Source organism: Protopterus annectens, chromosome 4.part0, assembly GCF_019279795.1.
Source record: "Protopterus annectens isolate FY-2018-M chromosome 4.part0, PAN1.0, whole genome shotgun sequence".
Lineage (NCBI taxonomy): Eukaryota > Metazoa > Chordata > Ceratodontiformes > Protopteridae > Protopterus > Protopterus annectens.
In genome coordinates, this window is record NC_056733.1 from 388655802 (window position 1) to 388675890 (window position 20089).

The window sequence follows — 20089 nt, forward strand, 5'->3', positions numbered from 1 at the left end:
TCTTGCTGATACCTTATCCAGATCACCCAGGAATACCTTGGAACAGCATGAGGATGAGAACCTTGATTTTGAAGTCATGGAAGTGAGAAATGTTTCTTCCACACGTCTTGATGAGCTGAGGGATCACAGCAGCCACAGATCCAGTTTTACAAAGGCTCATTCACTTTATCAATCAAGGTTGGCCATCAAAGCAATCTAGTTTACCTCAGGCAGTGCAACCTTATTTTCCATACAGAGATGAGATTTTGGCTCTCAAAGGTATCGTTATGAAAGGTCCAGAAGTAATTGTTCCAAAGTCCTTGAAACCTGAGTACATTACTGTCTTGCATCATGGTCACTCAGGAACCAAATCTACCAAAAGAATGGTGAGAGGACTTGTATTTTGGCCTTCTATGTCACAAGACATTGAGAGAGCACTTTTATCTTGTTCAATGTGGAATAATACAAAGCCATGTCAACAGAAGGAACCACATCAACTTAACCAGATTCCAGGAGTACCTTGGCTGACAGTAGCTACTGATTTCTTTGAGTCTAGTGGTCAACATTATTTGGTGTTAGTAGACTCTTGCTCTAGTTGATTCAAGCTTGACCTACTTCCTAACCTGGCATCCAGTATTGTCATTACTAAGATGAAGCGTCATTTTGCTGTACATAGTAGTCCATACAAAGTTATTTTTGAGAATGGCACCCAGTTTTAGAAGCCAACAGTTCAGAAGATTCACTGAAGAATGGGACTTACTCTTGTCACAAGTAGTCCAGAGTACCTGCAGTCATTGGTTTGGCAGAACGCGTAGTTCAAAGTGCATAGCAGTTACTAGAGTAGTCAAAATGATAAAGTAGTGATGTTTTCCTGAAAATTTTGAGTCACAGAAATGTTCTTTGTGAACATCTTGGTTCACCTGCTCAGAGACTTCTGTCAAGACAAACCAGAACCACATTACCAATCAGTAGTCAATTGTTGGTTCTGTGTGTCAAGAACAAACTATCAGTAAAAGCCAATCTGTTGAAGTGCCTAACCTAGAAGACCTACTTCGATAAGACCAGTAAACCACCTAATGCATTTGAGAGGGAGAAGTGGTAGGGATGCAAATGTCCAAAGGTTATGATCAGAATGGTCTTGTGAAGAATATTGCTCCAGAGCCAAAATTGTACATTATAGAATCAGAAGGAGCAACCTTTAGGCGGAATCAGAAGCATTTGAGACCATTGTCTAAGCCTATACCACAGCAGATAGCCTGTGAGAAAGACGCTCTATCTCATAGTGAGTTGTCCAGTGTTCCAGTTCCAGAGGATATTCCTGTTCCTGGTAAGTGTGCACTGCATACTGTCCCTGTTGCCAAGTATAACAGGCAGGTCCGTACCAGGAGAAACAACAGCTTTATTTACAGAAACCAAAACTGACTAAGTGCTTTCACCCATGATTGGGCTTCTTTAGAGTCAGTAAACATTACAACAATCATTGCTTAAATACTTAATTAAAACAATTAGTCACATGAGTACCCTGAATACAATTAAACATTAACCCTGCACCATCCAGATTCAGCTTAAACTCTTGTTTTTGCTGAAACAACATAACTGAATAAACACATTTAATGTATAAATAATATCAAACATTCTGTTACATACAGGACTTCTGAAAAGAAATAATAAAAAAATGAATGATCATGAAATATGATGTGCAAATATACTGTGTATTAAATAAACTGAGATTTAAGTTTTAATTCACAGGCTGTGGAAATACTATCATTAATGCCTGGTGCAATAGAAGCATCCAGGCGTAGCTGCCACAGACATTCCTTGACTGTTAATAGGTTTTTAAAATCTCCCCCAAAATCTTTCATAGTTAACTTGTCAATAACAAAAAATAAAAAAAATGTTTGTAGTTAGTGCAAACATTACTATGATTGAATAGGGCGTTGGTGGTTTTCTTATTCCTAAAGTCCCTAATATGTTCCAATATATGAAGTCTGAGTTTTCTTGTGGTCATCCCAACATAGAAGCGGTACGTTAGGCATATAGCCACATAGACAACCATCTTTGTGTTGCATTTGCAATGTCCTGGACATCTTAGTGTGCTTTTGTAACTGCAAATTTGTACATATGGTCCATCATTAATATATTTACAAAAACTACATGTACCGCATTTACTCATATGTGAGAGTCTATTTTCATGGCTCCTAAAATTTTTCTCAAACAATTTTTGTAAGTTGGAACCTCTAATATTAATAAACTTGGGATTAATTCCTATTATTTCTTTAATATCTTGGGTAAAAGCACTATCCCATACAGCAGTAATAATGTTCCTAACTTTTGCCCCTTTTGGGTTAAATTCCATCACCATACCCGAAGAATAATTTTGGCTGGGGTTGTCATAGAGATGTTAACTTTGTCAAGTTTTCTATTGTTGTCCATAAGGATGGGCCTAAAGTCACTGGATCCTCTCCTCTCAGTCTCTATACTGTGCATGTGAAGTAATTCCATTGGGTATCCTCTATTCCTAAACATGTCAATAAAATGTCATTTCAACTTTGAAGCAGGTGTCTTGGCTTATCAACCTGGACATCCATATTCTTTGCCCCTTAACCACATTTTTCTTTTGGTGGTCAGGGTGACAGTCAGCTAATAAAGCCAGTAATCCACTCTGGTGAATGAAACTGCAGTAAAATACAACCATAAAATAAAGAGCGCAGCACTAGTAAAACGGGCAGATCCATACCAGGAGAAACATCAGCTTTATTTACAGAAACCAAAACTGACTAAGTGCTTTCACCCACCATTGACCTTCTTCAGAGTCAGTAAACATTATAACAGTCATTGCTTAAATACCTAATTAATCACATGAGTACCCTGAATACAAATAAACATTAACCCTTCACCATCCAAATTCAGCTTAAACTCTTGTGCTTGTTGAAACAACATAACTGAATAAACATTTAATGTATAAATAATATCAAACATGCTGATAAATAAAATGCTGTTACATACTGGACTTCTGAAATGAAATAATAAAAAAAATGAGTGACAATGAAATATATTGTGCAAATATATAGTGTGTATTAAACTGAGATTTAGATTTTAATACACAATGTTTAAAAATAGTATTTTGAAATACAATAATTTACATCAAGTAAAGAGAAGTCTCTTGTCAGAATTATTATATATGGTACTACACAATAATTTCATATTCTTTGATGGGGAATATTATAAGACAAACGGGGTTGCGATGGGTGCCAGATGCGCACCCATTTATGCCAACTTGGTATTGGCAGACTGGGAGCAGAATTTTGTTTTAAAATCAGATTATAAGTCCAAAATTATGTTATATTTACAATATCTGGACGATATTCTGATTTTTTGGAAGGGCTGTAAGAGGTGGATGCATTTATTAGTTATTTGAATCAAACAACTGAGTTTTTGAACTTTACAAATCATATTGATAAACATCAAATTGAGTTCCTGGATATCCTGTTATACGTAGAGAAGGAACAAATTCACTCTAAGATGTTTCGTAAAAAAACATACAGCAACTCCTTTTTGCATTACAACAGCTGTCACCCGAACCACCAAAAGAAAAATGTGGTTAAGGGGAAAATGATATGAATGGTCCAGGTTGATAAGCCCAGGATACCCGTTTCAAAGCTGAAATGACATATTTGGTTGACATGTTTAGGAATAGAGGATACCCAATGGAATTATGTCATAAGCACAGTATAAAGAGAGAAGATCCAGTGACTTTAGGCCCATCCTTATGGACAACAATAGAAAATTTGACAAAGTTAACATCTCTACTAATGACAACCCCAGCCAAAATTATTCTTCGGGTATGGTGATGGAATTTAACCCAACAGGGGTAAAAGTTAGCAACATTATTAATGCTGTATGGGATAGTGTTTTTACGAGAGATATTAAAGACATAATAGGGATTGCTCCCAAGTTTATTAGTAGAGGTTCCAACTTAATAGAATTGTTTGAGAAACATTTTACGAGCCATGATACTAGACCCTCACATATGAGTAAATGCGGTACATATAGTGTTTGTAAATATATTAATGATGGTGGACCATATGTACAAATTTGCAGTTTCAAAAGAACACTAAGATGTCCAGGACATTGCAACTGCAACGTAGATATGGTTGTTTATGTGGCTACATGCCTAACATGTACCACATATGTTGGGATGACCACAAGAACACTCAAGACTTCGTACATTGGAATGTATTAGGGACATTAGGAATAAGAAAACCACCAACGCCCTATTCAGTCATAGTAATGTTTGTACTAACTACAAAAAAATTCTATTTTTTGTTATTGACAAGTTAACTATGAAAGATGCCTTCTGTGTGGAGTCTGCATGTCCTCCCCGCGGTTGGGTGGGCATTTGAAAGACATGCATAAATGGGCGTGCCTTCGTTGAAGGTTGAACGTCGAGCTGGCATTCGTAAAAATCTACTGCCAGTCATTAGCGAACCGGAGTTCCTCTGTGGCGACCCCTAACCAGGAATAGCCGAAAGACAAACAGCAACATTAGAAGTCAAGGAATGGCTGTGGCAGCTAAGCCTGGATGCTTCTAATGCACCAGGCATTAATGATAGTATTTCCACAGCCTGTGTATTAAAACTTAAGTCTCAGTTTTTTTAATACACACTATATTTGCACAACATATTTCATGATCACTCATTTTTTTATTATTTCATTTCAGAAGTCCAGTACGTAATAGCATTTTGTTTATCAGCATGTTTGATATACATTAACTGTGTTTATTCAGTTATGTTGTTTCAGCAAGCACAAGAGTTTAAGCTGAATTTGGATGGTGGAGGGTTAATGTTTAATTGTATTCAAGGTACTCATGTGACTAATTGTTTTAAATAAGTATTTAAGCACTGATTGTTGTAATGTTTACTGACTCTGAAGAAGCCCAATAGTGGGTGAAAGCGCTTAGTGAGTTTTAGTTTCTGTAAATAAAGCTGCTGTTTCTCCTGGTATGGATACCTTCCTGTTTTACTAGTGCTGCTCTTTATTTATTTTATGGTTGTTCCTGTTGCTAAATTTGGTCCCAACTGTTATGTTACGAGATGTGGTCGAATCTCTAAACCCTGTGGCAGATATGAAGCAACTTGGACATGAACATTGTGTTTTGTTTCTGATGTATATAGTAATGCATGTCTAGCGCTGGTATTGTTTGCATAAATGCAATCTTTTCAAGAGGGAGGTTGTAGATCAATGTGTGTGTGTATATATACCTTTAAGAAGCTATCCAAGGGCTTGCACAAGTGTATAAATACTGAGCTTGTGCGAGCCCGACTGCCATTTTTTAGTTAGCTGTTGAGATGTAAACATGTATTTATGTAAGCTCTGTTTGTTAACTAGTTCGTTCATATTTAAAGATGCTGCTATCCATACTGATGTTTGTATGTATTAAAGTATCAGGATAAAACCCCAAATCGTCTTGTTAGAGATGAATGAGTGACACCACTAATTCCCAAATTCTTACTGATGGCACTTCAGTTGAAGAGCACATTTATCCTCATTGCCCCCCTATGGCCTCTTCAAATGTAGTTCCTTTTGTCTTGCCTTTATCCACCCATGATACTGGACCCCAGTCCAGACCTTATGGGGATGGATCACCCTAACATTAGAGGACTCAAGTTGACTGTATGGTTTCTGCAGTTCATAGGTAGGTACTAGGCTATCTGCCCGAAGGCATTTATAAGCCTAGCCAGAATGTGCTGGCTTTCTCCACCCCCTTAGATTAGTTCCTTGTGCCTCTGTCCAGCAGAGCCACTGAAGTGATTCCCGGGGTAAACTTTCTGTTTCTCATCCACTCGTCAAGGTTTCTCTTGAAGAGCGTTTGTGAGGAGCTCTGCCTAATGTAGATTGGAATCTTGTTCCAAAGCATGAGAAGTCTCTGGGACAGGATTCTATCCCTCCAGCACGTCCTATTTATTGTTTTGGTGAGGTTTAGGCAGTATGCAAACAAGCACAGCTGGAGTTTCTTCAGTCGAGCTGCATAGGGCATCTGTTTGAGGCCAGTGATCCTCTTGTGAGGTACTTCTGTGGTCTTTCCAGCTGTTGCAGGTGTCTTGTAAGGTACATCCCAAATGGGGCATTGTACTCTATGATGGGTCTGATGAGTGTTGAGTAGTGGGGCACAATGACCTCTTTTGATCTGCATGTAAACCCTTTTGTAATTAGGTGGGCCACATAGAAGGATGTTCTAACCAGTTTGGCAATGCAATTATCAAAGGAGAGATTACTATCTACTTGGGTCCCCAGATCCCTTATTACGTCTTCCGTATTTAGGGGGCTACCACCTATGTAGTAGTTTGTGGGTACTTTTTTTTTTCCAGAGGGGATAACTATGCACTTTTTAGCATTTAGCTTGAGGCCATGATTTTGGCACCAGGTATCCATCTCAGTGAGACCCTTTTGGAGGATGTCTGTGTCAGCGGGAGAGTCAATTATAGCCCCTAGTTTTGCAGTTGTCTGTGAACTTGGTCCGCCATAGTCCTCCTGTGCTTGCCTGTACCTCTGAGAAATATATACCAAACAGGAGGGGTCCTAGGACTGAGCCCTGGGGAATACCACTTGTAACCGGTTTAGAGTTGGACCTAGCTCCCGCAACTCTCACCATGTGGGTTCTGTCTGTGAGCCAGTTTGCAACCCATCTTGTGATGTAGGGGTTTATGTTCAGGCTGGTGAGCTTGTCTATAATACCAGAATGGGGAATGGTGTCTAATGCCATTGCAAGGTCTAGGTAGGCTGTGTATACCACCTTTCCCGCATCTATAGCCTTGGTAACGGTCTCAAAGAAGTCCACTAGGTTTAGGAGGCATGATCTGCCTTTAACAAAGCTGAACTGGGTAGAGTCCAGTGTTTGGAGGTTCCCAATGTCTCTGTTAATGAGTTTCATGATGATGCGCTCCTTAGCCTTGCAGACCAAGCTAGTCAGGCTTATAGGGCGATAGTTCCTGGGGTCTGTTGTGGCTCCACCTTTGTGGATTGGAATAACCATTGCTGTGTGCCACTCTATGGGTACGTAGCCTGTGAAGAGGCTGAGTTTGAGCAGTGTGTTTAGGTGAGGGGTTAGTTTGTCTTTCAGCTTGTGTAGGACGCAACCTGGGACACCGTCCGCTCCCATTGATGCTGTGTTTTTGGCTTTGGAGAGGGTTGTTTTAACCTGAGTGTCTGTGATTTCAAAGGCTCTACGTTCTTCTGGTATGGTTATGGGCCCTTTTGGGGGTGTGAGGGGGGTCAGGTTTGCACTGAACCTGTCTGCCAGGATGTTGGCGATATTGGTCGGTTCAGTGTATTTTGTGCCAGTCTGCACTAACTCAGAGCAGATCTGAGCATTGCCACTTAGATTGTTGACATAGCTAAAGAAATCTTTGGAGTCCTTGGCAAATTTTCTTTCGAAGCTCGCCTTGGATGATTTTATGAGGGATCATAGTTTCTTGCTGATACTGATCAGGTATGTCTTCCTTCTTGGGATTTTATTCTCTTCCTCCTTCTATTGTATAGTTTGTTTATGGCAGGAGTCCATCAGACTGGTTTCCTTTTCTTGGAGGAGTGTGATCCATGTATTCTTGTAGGTGCCCGTAGAATGCATCAGTAAAGTATTTTGCAGCTTGGACAGCGTTTTCCTTTAGCATGGGGTCTTTGAAACTTTCCACCTCGGTCTTAAGTAAGGTGAAGTTTGCTTTTGAAAAGTTTTGACGGAGGTTTCCTTGCCGGAGGTGGGGGTGGAATGTGGATATCCAGAGTGGTTTGTTTATGGTCAGATCTAATCAGTGAGGGTTGACCTCTGGTGTGGAACACTGGTCGCCTATGTTGGTGATGACCAGTTCCAATATGTTGTCACCTCTGGTGGGAGTGTTGACCAGTTGATCCAGGGTGTTTGAGTTTATAAATTCTAGGAAATGTTGGCACGGGAGTTAGTACTTGAGTAGTTCTCTCAGTTAATGTTTGGGTAATTGAAATCACCCAACATTAGGGTGTTTGGTAGGACCTTTGTTTCCCAGTGTTCCCAGAAACGTGGAATGGGGGTCCTGGGACATGGTAGGTGATCTGTAGCACGCTGCAATCTGAATTGCAATTTTGCATGTGGATGATCTCTGAAGCATCGTGCTGTGCCACTAACCTGGAAGTGTGGGTATCCTTGATGAATATGGATACCTCCCTGCCTTTTGTATTTCAGTTCAGGTTCTGTGGCCAAAATGTATGGTATGAGCTGTAGCCTGGTAGTGCTTGGGGTGCTCTCTGGAGCCTTAAACAAGGATGTTCATCGTGTTTCACTGTTGCAGTCCTTACACTTGGGTTATCCTGCTGGCAGGCGACCCATAGTTGGCCGAGTTCCAAAGTCTTGGTCCGGCATCGGTTGCTGTCACCTCTTCCCTGACGTCAGTGTGCCAGGGGTATACAAGTTGCAACCAACGCCATTTTCTTCAGTTTTTCATGCCCCAGATGTCAGGTGCCCCCAGAAATGAAGGCTGAAAAGATAAAAATATGCCAAACAACCATGCATATATTACTATAAACATTTCCTTCATCTACAAGCAAATACACCACATAGGTTGTATAGAGTTGAAGAAGTACAGAATAGTCCCAGCAAAGAGGGGGATGGTGGGTGGGTAACCTGGACTGCAACAGTGAATACACTCGAACATCTACATTTATGGTAGGTACACAACTGTACTATGTTCATCGTGTTTCACTGTTGCAGTCATTACACTTGGGTAGAATCCCAATGCTGAGGTTGGATGGCTGGGTCTAAATTGGATTTGGCGAGGCTAACAAGCCCTGCAGAACTGCAGTGGCAAAGCCTGCTCTGGATTTGGAGTAGAGAGGTAGGTGGTAGTGCTTGGTAAAAGTGTGCACTGAGCTCCATGTTGCAGCTTCTAAAATGTCTTTGGTTGGTACTCCTCTGAGGAAAGTTGCTAAAGTGGCTGCTGCTCTGGTAGAATGAGGCCTAATGTCCTTAGGTACAGATTTGCCATGTGCATAACAGAAGCGGATGCAGTGTCCTATCCATTTGGAGACTGTCTGCTTTGTAATAGGTTTTCCTTGTGATCCTGCAGCATATGCCACAAACAGTTTTTCAGTTTTTCTGAAAGCTTTTGTTTTGTCCAAGTAAAATGACTGTGTATATCCAAAGAATGCAGAAGTCTTTCCCCTTTATTCTGGGGATTTGGGTAGAAAGTACAAATGAATAGTTTGGTTTAAGGCCGCACTGGAGACCACTTTTGGCATGAATGTTGGGTTCGTCCTTAGAGAAACCCTGTCCTGGTGAAAAATGAGGAAAGGTTCCACAGCCATCAGTGCCTGTAACTCTGAAACTCTTCTTGCTGAAGTTATTGCTAGGAGTAGAGCAGTTTTCCATGACAAGAATTTTAGGTCAGCTGTGCTGGCTGGTTCAAAGAGAGAAATTTAAGAAATGGGAACATCATCAATTTGAGTGAGGAAGACAAAAAAAAAGTCATGAAGATGCACTGGTGTTGAAATACAACTCGTTAGCCCCCCTTTTTATTTCATCCCTGAACTTTGATTGGGATTTTTGTTTAAACCAAGAGATGAAAGTTATTTTGGGTAGTAAACCTAAAATTATTTACAGCAGAGGTAAGAATATTAAGAATTCTCTAGAGGCAAATGTTGAGGGGAACAAACATCGAACATTTACGATGTCAAAATGTGGTCGTTGTAGATATTGCTGATACATAAATGATGGTCCTTAATTACTTATCAGGGATTATAAGTTTACTATAGCATGCCCTTGGAAAAAATAATTGTAATAGTACTGTGTTAGTCTATGTTGCCAAGTGTACAGCCTGCGATGGTTTTTATGTAGGAAAAACTATTCACAGACTGCGTGACAGAATTTCTGAACACATCAGGAGTATTAAGAACAAGGATGAATATAATGCACTTTATTTCCATAGTAAAAAGTGCATGGATTTTAAAAAAAATCCTGTTTTTCGTAGTTGATAGAGTGCTAAACAGGGAGAGAGAGGGGTGATGTAAAGACAGAGGTAGAGATGAGAGAACCCAGATGGCAACTGAGGCTTAATGCCAGGTTTGAGTGATAGTACCTCCTTAATGCCTGTTTTAAAACACAGGGCTAATGTGATCTAAGAAAGTTTTGTTTTAGGTGTTTTTATTAAGTTTTCAACTTTATATGAAACTGTACTATATATATGAAATTTTAGAGGTGGCGATGGGACAAATTGTTTTCATATGTGTGTGTGTGTATGTGTGTACTTGTTTCATTTGTCAATGAGTGTTTTAATTTGAATGTGATGTCATTACTGTGTTTGTTTTCTGATTGGCTTGAGGAGACTGCAGTGGGATATTTAAAAATGTGTGTAGTTATCAACCATATGACTCTGAAGAAGCCAGGTTGTCCTTCTGGCGAAAGCGCTTAGTTATTTGGTGTTGTAAATAGAGGCAAGTGCTTTGTTTGACCTTGGTGGTCCGGCTTTTTTATTTTACTTTATTTTCTTAGTTCACTGTTCCTTGTGGAACAGTTTGTGTTTTTCTTTGATCAGCTGTGCACTTGATTTTGGCCTTCGTAGGTGTCACGATGGAAGCGGCCGTTAAAGCTTACACATTCTGTGGAGAGACTTACTTCCTTTCTTTTACGTGATGGAAAACGATTGGGAAGCCAACGCTGACACGCTTACCAGTTCCCAAATAGAACTCTTTATGTTACACTCCCCGGTTGAGGAGCTGTTGGCAAATGAAGGAGGTAAAGCCAGTAAGACTTCAACTTCTGTGAAACGCCCTATTAGCAATTGAAATACTCCCGGTACTTTGGGTTGGGAGCATCATGACTTTAACTGGTTCCGTAATCCTGACCTGGACTTTTCAGGCCTGAACGAGTAGAGGAGCGATGCACCTAATTTGAAAAATCAAATTATTAACTTGGTGAAAATTTGCACTAAATATAGAGCTTTACAACTTGATAATTTATTTTTAACGAAATCCATAGCCCTTGATCAAGTTCCTAAGGGGCTGGGAGTATGGAAACATCCCAGGGGTATTGAACCGGATTCATCTGCATACCGGGAACTCATTGCTTTATTTAACAAAACGGGTATGGAAATTATGGGTATTATTATATGGAACAATCAGGTCAAGTTAGTTAAATTACAGGATGAGATTACGCAACTTAACAGTATATCAGTAATATCACAAATGATTTATTTGCCCAGTACAAGGACAGCTACACTAACGTTCTTAAGGATGTGGACAGTTTTGTTAAAAAGAACGTAGGGGTTAAACAAAAGAAGTTGGCAAGAGACATTAAAGACTATAAGGAGAATTGTGCTTATGCAGTAGGTGTCAAGCAGAAACAGATAGACAATAATGGGAATGTTAATTTAGACCAAGGTGACAATAATGGTTATGACCATGGTTACATTACTGCTGTAAGGGATGAAAGTTTTTTGTATCAACCCCCCCCCCCCCCCCCGAATTGAGGAGATCGAAGAGACTTCTGAACCAGAAGAACCAAGGGGGCAGGACTTTTCAGCAAAATGCTCAATACAATAAACGTGGGAGAGGGGTGGAGGGAGGGCTGGAATTAACTAACAGCTTGAATAGCCCTGATCCTTGTGTTTGTTTTCTGATTGGCTTGAGGAGACTGCACTGGGATATTTAAAAATGTGGGTAGTTATCAACCATATGACTCTGAAGAAGCCAGGTTGTTCTTCTGGCGAAAGCCCGTAGTTATTTGGTGTTGTAAATAAAGAGGCAAGTGCTTTGTTTGACCTTGGTGTAGGACGCAACCTGGGACACCGTCCGCTCCCATTGATGCTGTGTTTTTGGCTTTGGAGAGGGTTGTTTTAACCTGAGTGTCTGTGATTTCAAAGGCTCTACGTTCTTCTGGTATGGTTATGGGCCCTTTTGGGGGTGTGAGGGGGGTCAGGTTTGCACTGAACCTGTCTGCCAGGATGTTGGCGATATTGGTCGGTTCAGTGTATTTTGTGCCAGTCTGCACTAACTCAGAGCAGATCTGAGCATTGCCACTTAGATTGTTGACATAGCTAAAGAAATCTTTGGAGTCCTTGGCAAATTTTCTTTCGAAGCTCGCCTTGGATGATTTTATGAGGGATCATAGTTTCTTGCTGATACTGATCAGGTATGTCTTCCTTCTTGGGATTTTATTCTCTTCCTCCTTCTGTTGTATAGCTTGTTTATGGCAGGAGTCCACCAGACTGGTTTCCTTTTCTTGGAGGAGTGAGTCTTTGTTTTGCTTGGGATAGCACGATCCATGTATTCTTGTAGGTGCCCGTAGAATGCATCAGTAAAGGATTTTGCAGCTTGGACAGCGTTTTCCTTTAGCATGGGGTCTTTGAAACTTTCCACCTCGGTCTTAAGTAAGGTGAAGTTTGCTTTTGAAAAGTTTTTCACGGTGGTTTCCTTGCCCGGAGGTGGGGGTGGAATGTGGATATCCAGAGTGGTTTGTTTATGGTCAGATCTAATCAGTGAGGGTTGACCTCTGGTGTGGAACACTGGTCGCCTATGTTGGTGATGACCAGTTCCAATATGTTGTCACCTCTGGTGGGAGTGTTGACCAGTTGATCCAGGGTGTTTGAGTTTATAAATTCTAGGAAATGTTGGCACGGGAGTTAGTACTTGAGTAGTTCTCTCAGTTAATGTTTGGGTAATTGAAATCACCCAACATTAGGGTGTTTGGTAGGACCTTTGTTTCCCAGTGTTCCCAGAAACGTGGAATGGGGGTCCTGGGACATGGTAGGTGATCTGTAGCACGCTGCAATCTGAATTGCAATTTTGCATGTGGATGATCTCTGAAGCATCGTGCTGTGCCACTAACCTGGAAGTGTGGGTATCCTTGATGAATATGGATACCTCCCTGCCTTTTGTATTTCAGTTCAGGTTCTGTGGCCAAAATGTATGGTATGAGCTGTAGCCTGGTAGTGCTTGGGGTGCTCTCTGGAGCCTTAAACAAGGATGTTCATCGTGTTTCACTGTTGCAGTCCTTACACTTGGGTTATCCTGCTGGCAGGCGACCCATAGTTGGCCCGAGTTCCAAAGTCTTGGTCCGGCATCGGTTGCTGTCACCTCTTCCCTGACGTCAGTGTGCCAGGGGTATACAAGTTGCAACCAACGCCATTTTCTTCAGTTTTTCATGCCCCAGATGTCAGGTGCCCCCAGAAATGAAGGCTGAAAAGATAAAAATATGCCAAACAACCATGCATATATTACTATAAACATTTCCTTCATCTACAAGCAAATACACCACATAGGTTGTATAGAGTTGAAGAAGTACAGAATAGTCCCAGCAAAGAGGGGGATGGTGGGTGGGTAACCTGGACTGCAACAGTGAATACACTCGAACATCTACATTTATGGTAGGTACACAACTGTACTATGTTCATCGTGTTTCACTGTTGCAGTCATTACACTTGGGTAGAATCCCAATGCTGAGGTTGGATGGCTGGGTCTAAATTGGATTTGGCGAGGCTAACAAGCCCTGCAGAACTGCAGTGGCAAAGCCTGCTCTGGATTTGGAGTAGAGAGGTAGGTGGTAGTGCTTGGTAAAAGTGTGCACTGAGCTCCATGTTGCAGCTTCTAAAATGTCTTTGGTTGGTACTCCTCTGAGGAAAGTTGCTAAAGTGGCTGCTGCTCTGGTAGAATGAGGCCTAATGTCCTTAGGTACAGATTTGCCATGTGCATAACAGAAGCGGATGCAGTGTCCTATCCATTTGGAGACTGTCTGCTTTGTAATAGGTTTTCCTTGTGATCCTGCAGCATATGCCACAAACAGTTTTTCAGTTTTTCTGAAAGCTTTTGTTTTGTCCAAGTAAAATGACTGTGTATATCCAAAGAATGCAGAAGTCTTTCCCCTTTATTCTGGGGATTTGGGTAGAAAGTACGCAAATGAATAGTTTGGTTTAAGGCCGCACTGGAGACCACTTTTGGCATGAATGTTGGGTTCGTCCTTAGAGAAACCCTGTCCTGGTGAAAAATGAGGAAAGGTTCCACAGCCATCAGTGCCTGTAACTCTGAAACTCTTCTTGCTGAAGTTATTGCTAGGAGTAGAGCAGTTTTCCATGACAAGAATTTTAGGTCAGCTGTGCTGGCTGGTTCAAAGAGAGAAATTTAAGAAATGGGAACATCATCAATTTGAGTGAGGAAGACAAAAAAAAAGTCATGAAGATGCACTGGTGTTGAAATACAACTCGTTAGCCCCCCTTTTTATTTCATCCCTGAACTTTGATTGGGATTTTTGTTTAAACCAAGAGATGAAAGTTATTTTGGGTAGTAAACCTAAAATTATTTACAGCAGAGGTAAGAATATTAAGAATTCTCTAGAGGCAAATGTTGAGGGGAACAAACATCGAACATTTACGATGTCAAAATGTGGTCGTTGTAGATATTGCTGATACATAAATGATGGTCCTTAATTACTTATCAGGGATTATAAGTTTACTATAGCATGCCCTTGGAAAAAATAATTGTAATAGTACTGTGTTAGTCTATGTTGCCAAGTGTACAGCCTGCGATGGTTTTATGTAGGAAAACTATTCACAGACTGCGTGACAGAATTTCTGAACACATCAGGAGTATTAAGAACAAGGATGAATATAATGCACTTTATTTCCATAGTAAAAAGTGCATGGATTTTAAAAAAAATCCTGTTTTTCGTAGTTGATAGAGTGCTAAACAGGGAGAGAGAGGGGTGATGTAAAGACAGAGGTAGAGATGAGAGAACCCAGATGGCAACTGAGGCTTAATGCCAGGTTTGAGTGATAGTACCTCCTTAATGCCTGTTTTAAAACACAGGGCTAATGTGATCTAAGAAAGTTTTGTTTTAGGTGTTTTTATTAAGTTTTCAACTTTATATGAAACTGTACTATATATATGAAATTTTAGAGGTGGCGATGGGACAAATTGTTTTCATATGTGTGTGTGTGTATGTGTGTACTTGTTTCATTTGTCAATGAGTGTTTTAATTTGAATGTGATGTCATTACTGTGTTTGTTTTCTGATTGGCTTGAGGAGACTGCAGTGGGATATTTAAAAATGTGTGTAGTTATCAACCATATGACTCTGAAGAAGCCAGGTTGTCCTTCTGGCGAAAGCGCTTAGTTATTTGGTGTTGTAAATAGAGGCAAGTGCTTTGTTTGACCTTGGTGGTCCGGCTTTTTTATTTTACTTTATTTTCTTAGTTCACTGTTCCTTGTGGAACAGTTTGTGTTTTTCTTTGATCAGCTGTGCACTTGATTTTGGCCTTCGTCGTGTGTCACGATGGAAGCGGCCGTTAAGAAGCTTACACATTCTGTGGAGAGACTTACTTCCTTTCTTTTACGTGATGGAAAAACGATTGGGGAAGCCAACGCTGACACGCTTACCAGTTCCCAAATAGAACTCTTTATGTTACACTCCCCGGTTGAGGAGCTGTTGGCAAATGAAGGAGGTAAAGCCAGTAAGACTTCAACTTCTGTGAAACGCCCTATTAGCAATTGAAATACTCCCGGTACTTTGGGTTGGGAGCATCATGACTTTAACTGGTTCCGTAATCCTGACCTGGACTTTTCAGGCCTGAACGAGTAGAGGAGCGATGCACCTAATTTGAAAAATCAAATTATTAACTTGGTGAAAATTTGCACTAAATATAGAGCTTTACAACTTGATAATTTATTTTTAACGAAATCCATAGCCCTTGATCAAGTTCCTAAGGGGCTGGGAGTATGGAAACATCCCAGGGGTATTGAACCGGATTCATCTGCATACCGGGAACTCATTGCTTTATTTAACAAAACGGGTATGGAAATTATGGGTATTATTATATGGAACAATCAGGTCAAGTTAGTTAAATTACAGGATGAGATTACGCAACTTAACAGTATATCAGTAATATCACAAATGATTTATTTGCCCAGTACAAGGACAGCTACACTAACGTTCTTAAGGATGTGGACAGTTTTGTTAAAAAGAACGTAGGGGTTAAACAAAAGAAGTTGGCAAGAGACATTAAAGACTATAAGGAGAATTGTGCTTATGCAGTAGGTGTCAAGCAGAAACAGATAGACAATAATGGGAATGTTAATTTAGACCAAGGTGACAATAATGGTTATGACCATGGTTACATTACTGCTGTAAGGGATGAAAGTTTTTTGTATCAACCCCCCCCCCCCCCCCGAATTGAGGAGATCGAAGAGACTTCTGAACCAGAAGAACCAAGGGGGCAGGACTTTTCAGCAAAATGCTCAATACAATAAACGTGGGAGAGGGGTGGAGGGAGGGCTGGAATTAACTAACAGCTTGAATAGCCCTGATCCTTGTGTTTGTTTTCTGATTGGCTTGAGGAGACTGCACTGGGATATTTAAAAATGTGGGTAGTTATCAACCATATGACTCTGAAGAAGCCAGGTTGTTCTTCTGGCGAAAGCCCGTAGTTATTTGGTGTTGTAAATAAAGAGGCAAGTGCTTTGTTTGACCTTGGTGGTCCAGCTTTTTTATTTTACTTTATTTTCTTAGTTCAGTGTTCCTTGTGGAACAGTTTGTTTTTATTTACATATCCATCTGATATAACTTGGTAGAGTCAAAAGTATTTATAACATTGACAAGGACAGTAAAGAAAGGTATCATTTGGCAAGTTTAAGAAAACTAAGGTTTAACAAGTTTACACTCATAAAAACTGCAGCCATTTTTTTTCCTTTTTTGAATTTGTGGGTATACAAACTTTAACTTTAATTTTCCAGTTGTAATGTCTAACATCAAGTATCATTATGTACAGTTTCCTCAGTGTACTGGATACAGCAAACTTAAAATACATTGGAAATAATAATAAAATGTTATATTTTATTAAAAAAAAAGATGCCATCTTAGATAGGCAGTACATTAGTTGGCAGGTCAGGGAACCCGGGCTTTTGCCAGAACTGCATTATTTTAATGCTGTGAACATTAGGATAGGCATCTGTTCCCCATGCCCCTTCTTCAGATCAAGCTGATAAATGATGGATGAATATGGTATAGCAGTCAGAAGTCTTGGTTTTTACCATGGCTTGCTTTTGGTTCCTGATATAGGAATGAATCTCTCTTGATTTGGCAGTTAGCATGCAAGATTAAAGCAATGATCAGTTTCACAAGCTTCATCTTGCAGTCCAAGTCATTCCTTCTGCCTCATTTGCCTGCTGTGTGACTTGGAGTAAATCACTTATGCAACCAGTTGTGTCCATCTCATTCGGCAGTGGTCTTTGTAGACCAGTACTTAACATGGTTAAGAAAAATAAATGAATGAACATACAAATGTGCGACACTTTCGCTACCACTTTCCACCTTTCCTACATATACTATTTAATAGACTGGGTTCCCTTCTGGGGACATGCTACCTGAAAATTACTATGTATGTATTCACTAACGGTGTTTGTGTCTTCCAATTGAAGTGTTATATATTTCACGTTTACTGAGTGCTGTCCCCTCTAGCTGTTAGTGTAGGTGATGGAACACTACTTGTGTGTGTGTGTGTGTGTGTGTGTGTGTATATGTATATATATATATATATATATATATATATATATATATATATATATATATATATATATATATCCATATATAAAATATATGTATTATACACACACACACACACACACACACACACACACACACACACACACACACACACACACACACACACACGTGTGTGTGATTTTCTGATGGCCTATTTTGGCTGGGTGAAGCCGAGGCTTCATATGTGTTTGCTGGTGGTACCCTACTCCAGAAAATAACTGAAAATGGATTAGGTTAGTCTCTCCTTTGTATCTGAGTTTCTGACTGATGTTCTAATTGTGGGACATGTCCTGCCCACCTTGTCTGGGGGTGTCTGAGTGAGCCTGATGTCTGGCTGTGGATAAATCCTATTCATATTTTCCTATGCGTATACATCTATCCTTGTGGGTGAGTACCCTCACACATCTCTGTTTTATTACTGGAATTGGGTATAAACTGTACAGTACACATATCAATGTTTGATTCTGTTAGAGTTTCAGAACGTTTTGTGTTTGTTTTTTGCATGTTAACTGAGTAAGTGAACTTGATCCTCTATACCTTTTCCACAAAGCCATGGTGCAAGGTGCAAGGGTAAAGGTAAATTAAATGTTAAATAAGGACAGTTTAGATCAACTAATCAACCAGCATGATTTGTATTGATGCATTTGGAGTAGAGACACAGACGTGAGAAGTCCCTATTGAACCTGGTGGACCACTTTGAGAAGGTCACCAAGGCAGTTGACAATGGCAAATTGGTACATACTAACTGCCTTGACCTGGCTAAGGCATTTGATATATTATGCCACTTGGGCATTGTAAACAAGGTCATGGAATTATGCTGAAACCCCTGTGTAATATGCTGGATAGCCAGCTGGCTCACAGTCAAGACTCCGGAAGTTATGATCAGAGAGACCACCTCCACAAAGAGATCAGTCAGTAGCTGAGTCCCTCAGGGTTCTGAAATGGGCCCTCTCCTGTTTGGTATGTAATTCTCAGAAGTCAAGGCCAACTTCAAGGGTCTCTGCCCGACCAAATTCATAGACTGTTGCAAATTAGGAGCTTTCCTCGAATCTCCCAAGATTCTAACAGCTTACACGAAGCTCTAACATAAACAAATGACTGATGGCAAAGCCATGGCTTAAAATTGAATGCTAGAGAATGCATAATAGTACCTTTTGAAGTCTGCCATTTTGGGAAACTGTGTTGTCAGTAAAACACCCCTAAGAGTAGACCCAATAGTCAGGGATTTGAGGATATATGTAAATAGTAGACTGGCCTTTGACCAACACGATGTGTCAAAGGTAGTAAGAAAGTAATTTTGTACTGCTCAACTTATAAGAAAGAGCATGGCATCTAGGACCAGGGAGGTCATTAGGATGAATACAGTGGTGAATACAGGGAGTAAATACAATGTACTGTACAGATTGTCTCAAAGGCCTGTCTATACAGGTTTCTTACAGACTGCTGAGAGGTTATCTATGTGGGGCATACAAGGCATCCTTGTACCCGACTCTGATGGACCTTTTGCATATCTGCAAAATGAGCAGCATCAGAACTACAAGAGCTAAGGACCTAAACTTTGCTTATAATAGAAATAGGGCATGTTAGTGGGACATTTGTGTATCTCAGAGAATTCCCATTCTGTGGCATAGACTTCTCGTCCAATGAGAAGTGGAGCCCTTCCTTAACCCTTTTCAAGCATAACCTGGACCAGTGTATGTGAAATCGAAAATTCACCCCAGGTCTGGCACCTATGTCTCTGATGGACAGATTCAGCCGTTAAATCCTGTCCTAGCTAACATACTCACTTTAGAATAACTTTTAAGATACAAAAACTTGTCATAAATTTGGGTTGCCTGAGTAGGTTTATAAAGGCCCTAGTGGTCATTAGGCTAGTGTATTCCAATGAGAACATCATATGGACAGTAATTAGGAGGTCAGTACTGAACCTCTAGTTTCTGGATTTGCAATGCAGAAACCTTAGCTTCTTATCTGAAGGTTCCAGCTTTCAGTTTCATGGACTATTTAATGAGTCAGAATGTCTTCAGTTATATACTTTTTTTTGAAAGAGGGCTCTCTTTTTGTTTTATTATCAGATTGCAGAACCAGTACCATTTGCAGTATTTTCTTTTGTTTATCATCCGTTTTTTGTTTTCTGTAGTTGTAGTACATTTTCTGACTGAGCTGTGCAGGGATGTCTGTGTTAGCAAAAGTAATGCAGCTCTTGATTCTTTTTAATGACCTCTTGAATGCCGATTTGCACATTTTTTAGCTACCCTTTCTAACTTGTACTTCTGTTTCTGCTTTTGTGTGTTATCTGCTGTGGTTTTCACAGACAATAATTAAATTAGTAAGCTGCCGTCTTTGACCATATATGAAAAAAGTATCAGTAGTCTGTTCTACATAGTAAATGCATTTCAACAACAGAATGGCTAATGCACTTTCTCATCGTAAAGCACTTCAGTTGTTTTGATAGGCTTGTGACATTTAGTCGTTGTATTGTAACAGGCATTTAGCACTTATTTTTAAACTGGTCTTATGTCACTGGCTTATTTTCAAGGCCTTATTAATGTTGTTT

General features: G+C 40.1%; 1 protein-coding gene across 1 annotated transcript in view; it reads left to right on the forward strand.

Annotated features, from left to right (window-relative positions):
- Positions 1 to 20089, forward strand: part of SLC15A4 (solute carrier family 15 member 4) — a 1071506-nt gene that overhangs the window by 177644 nt on the left and 873773 nt on the right. The window lies entirely within an intron of this gene.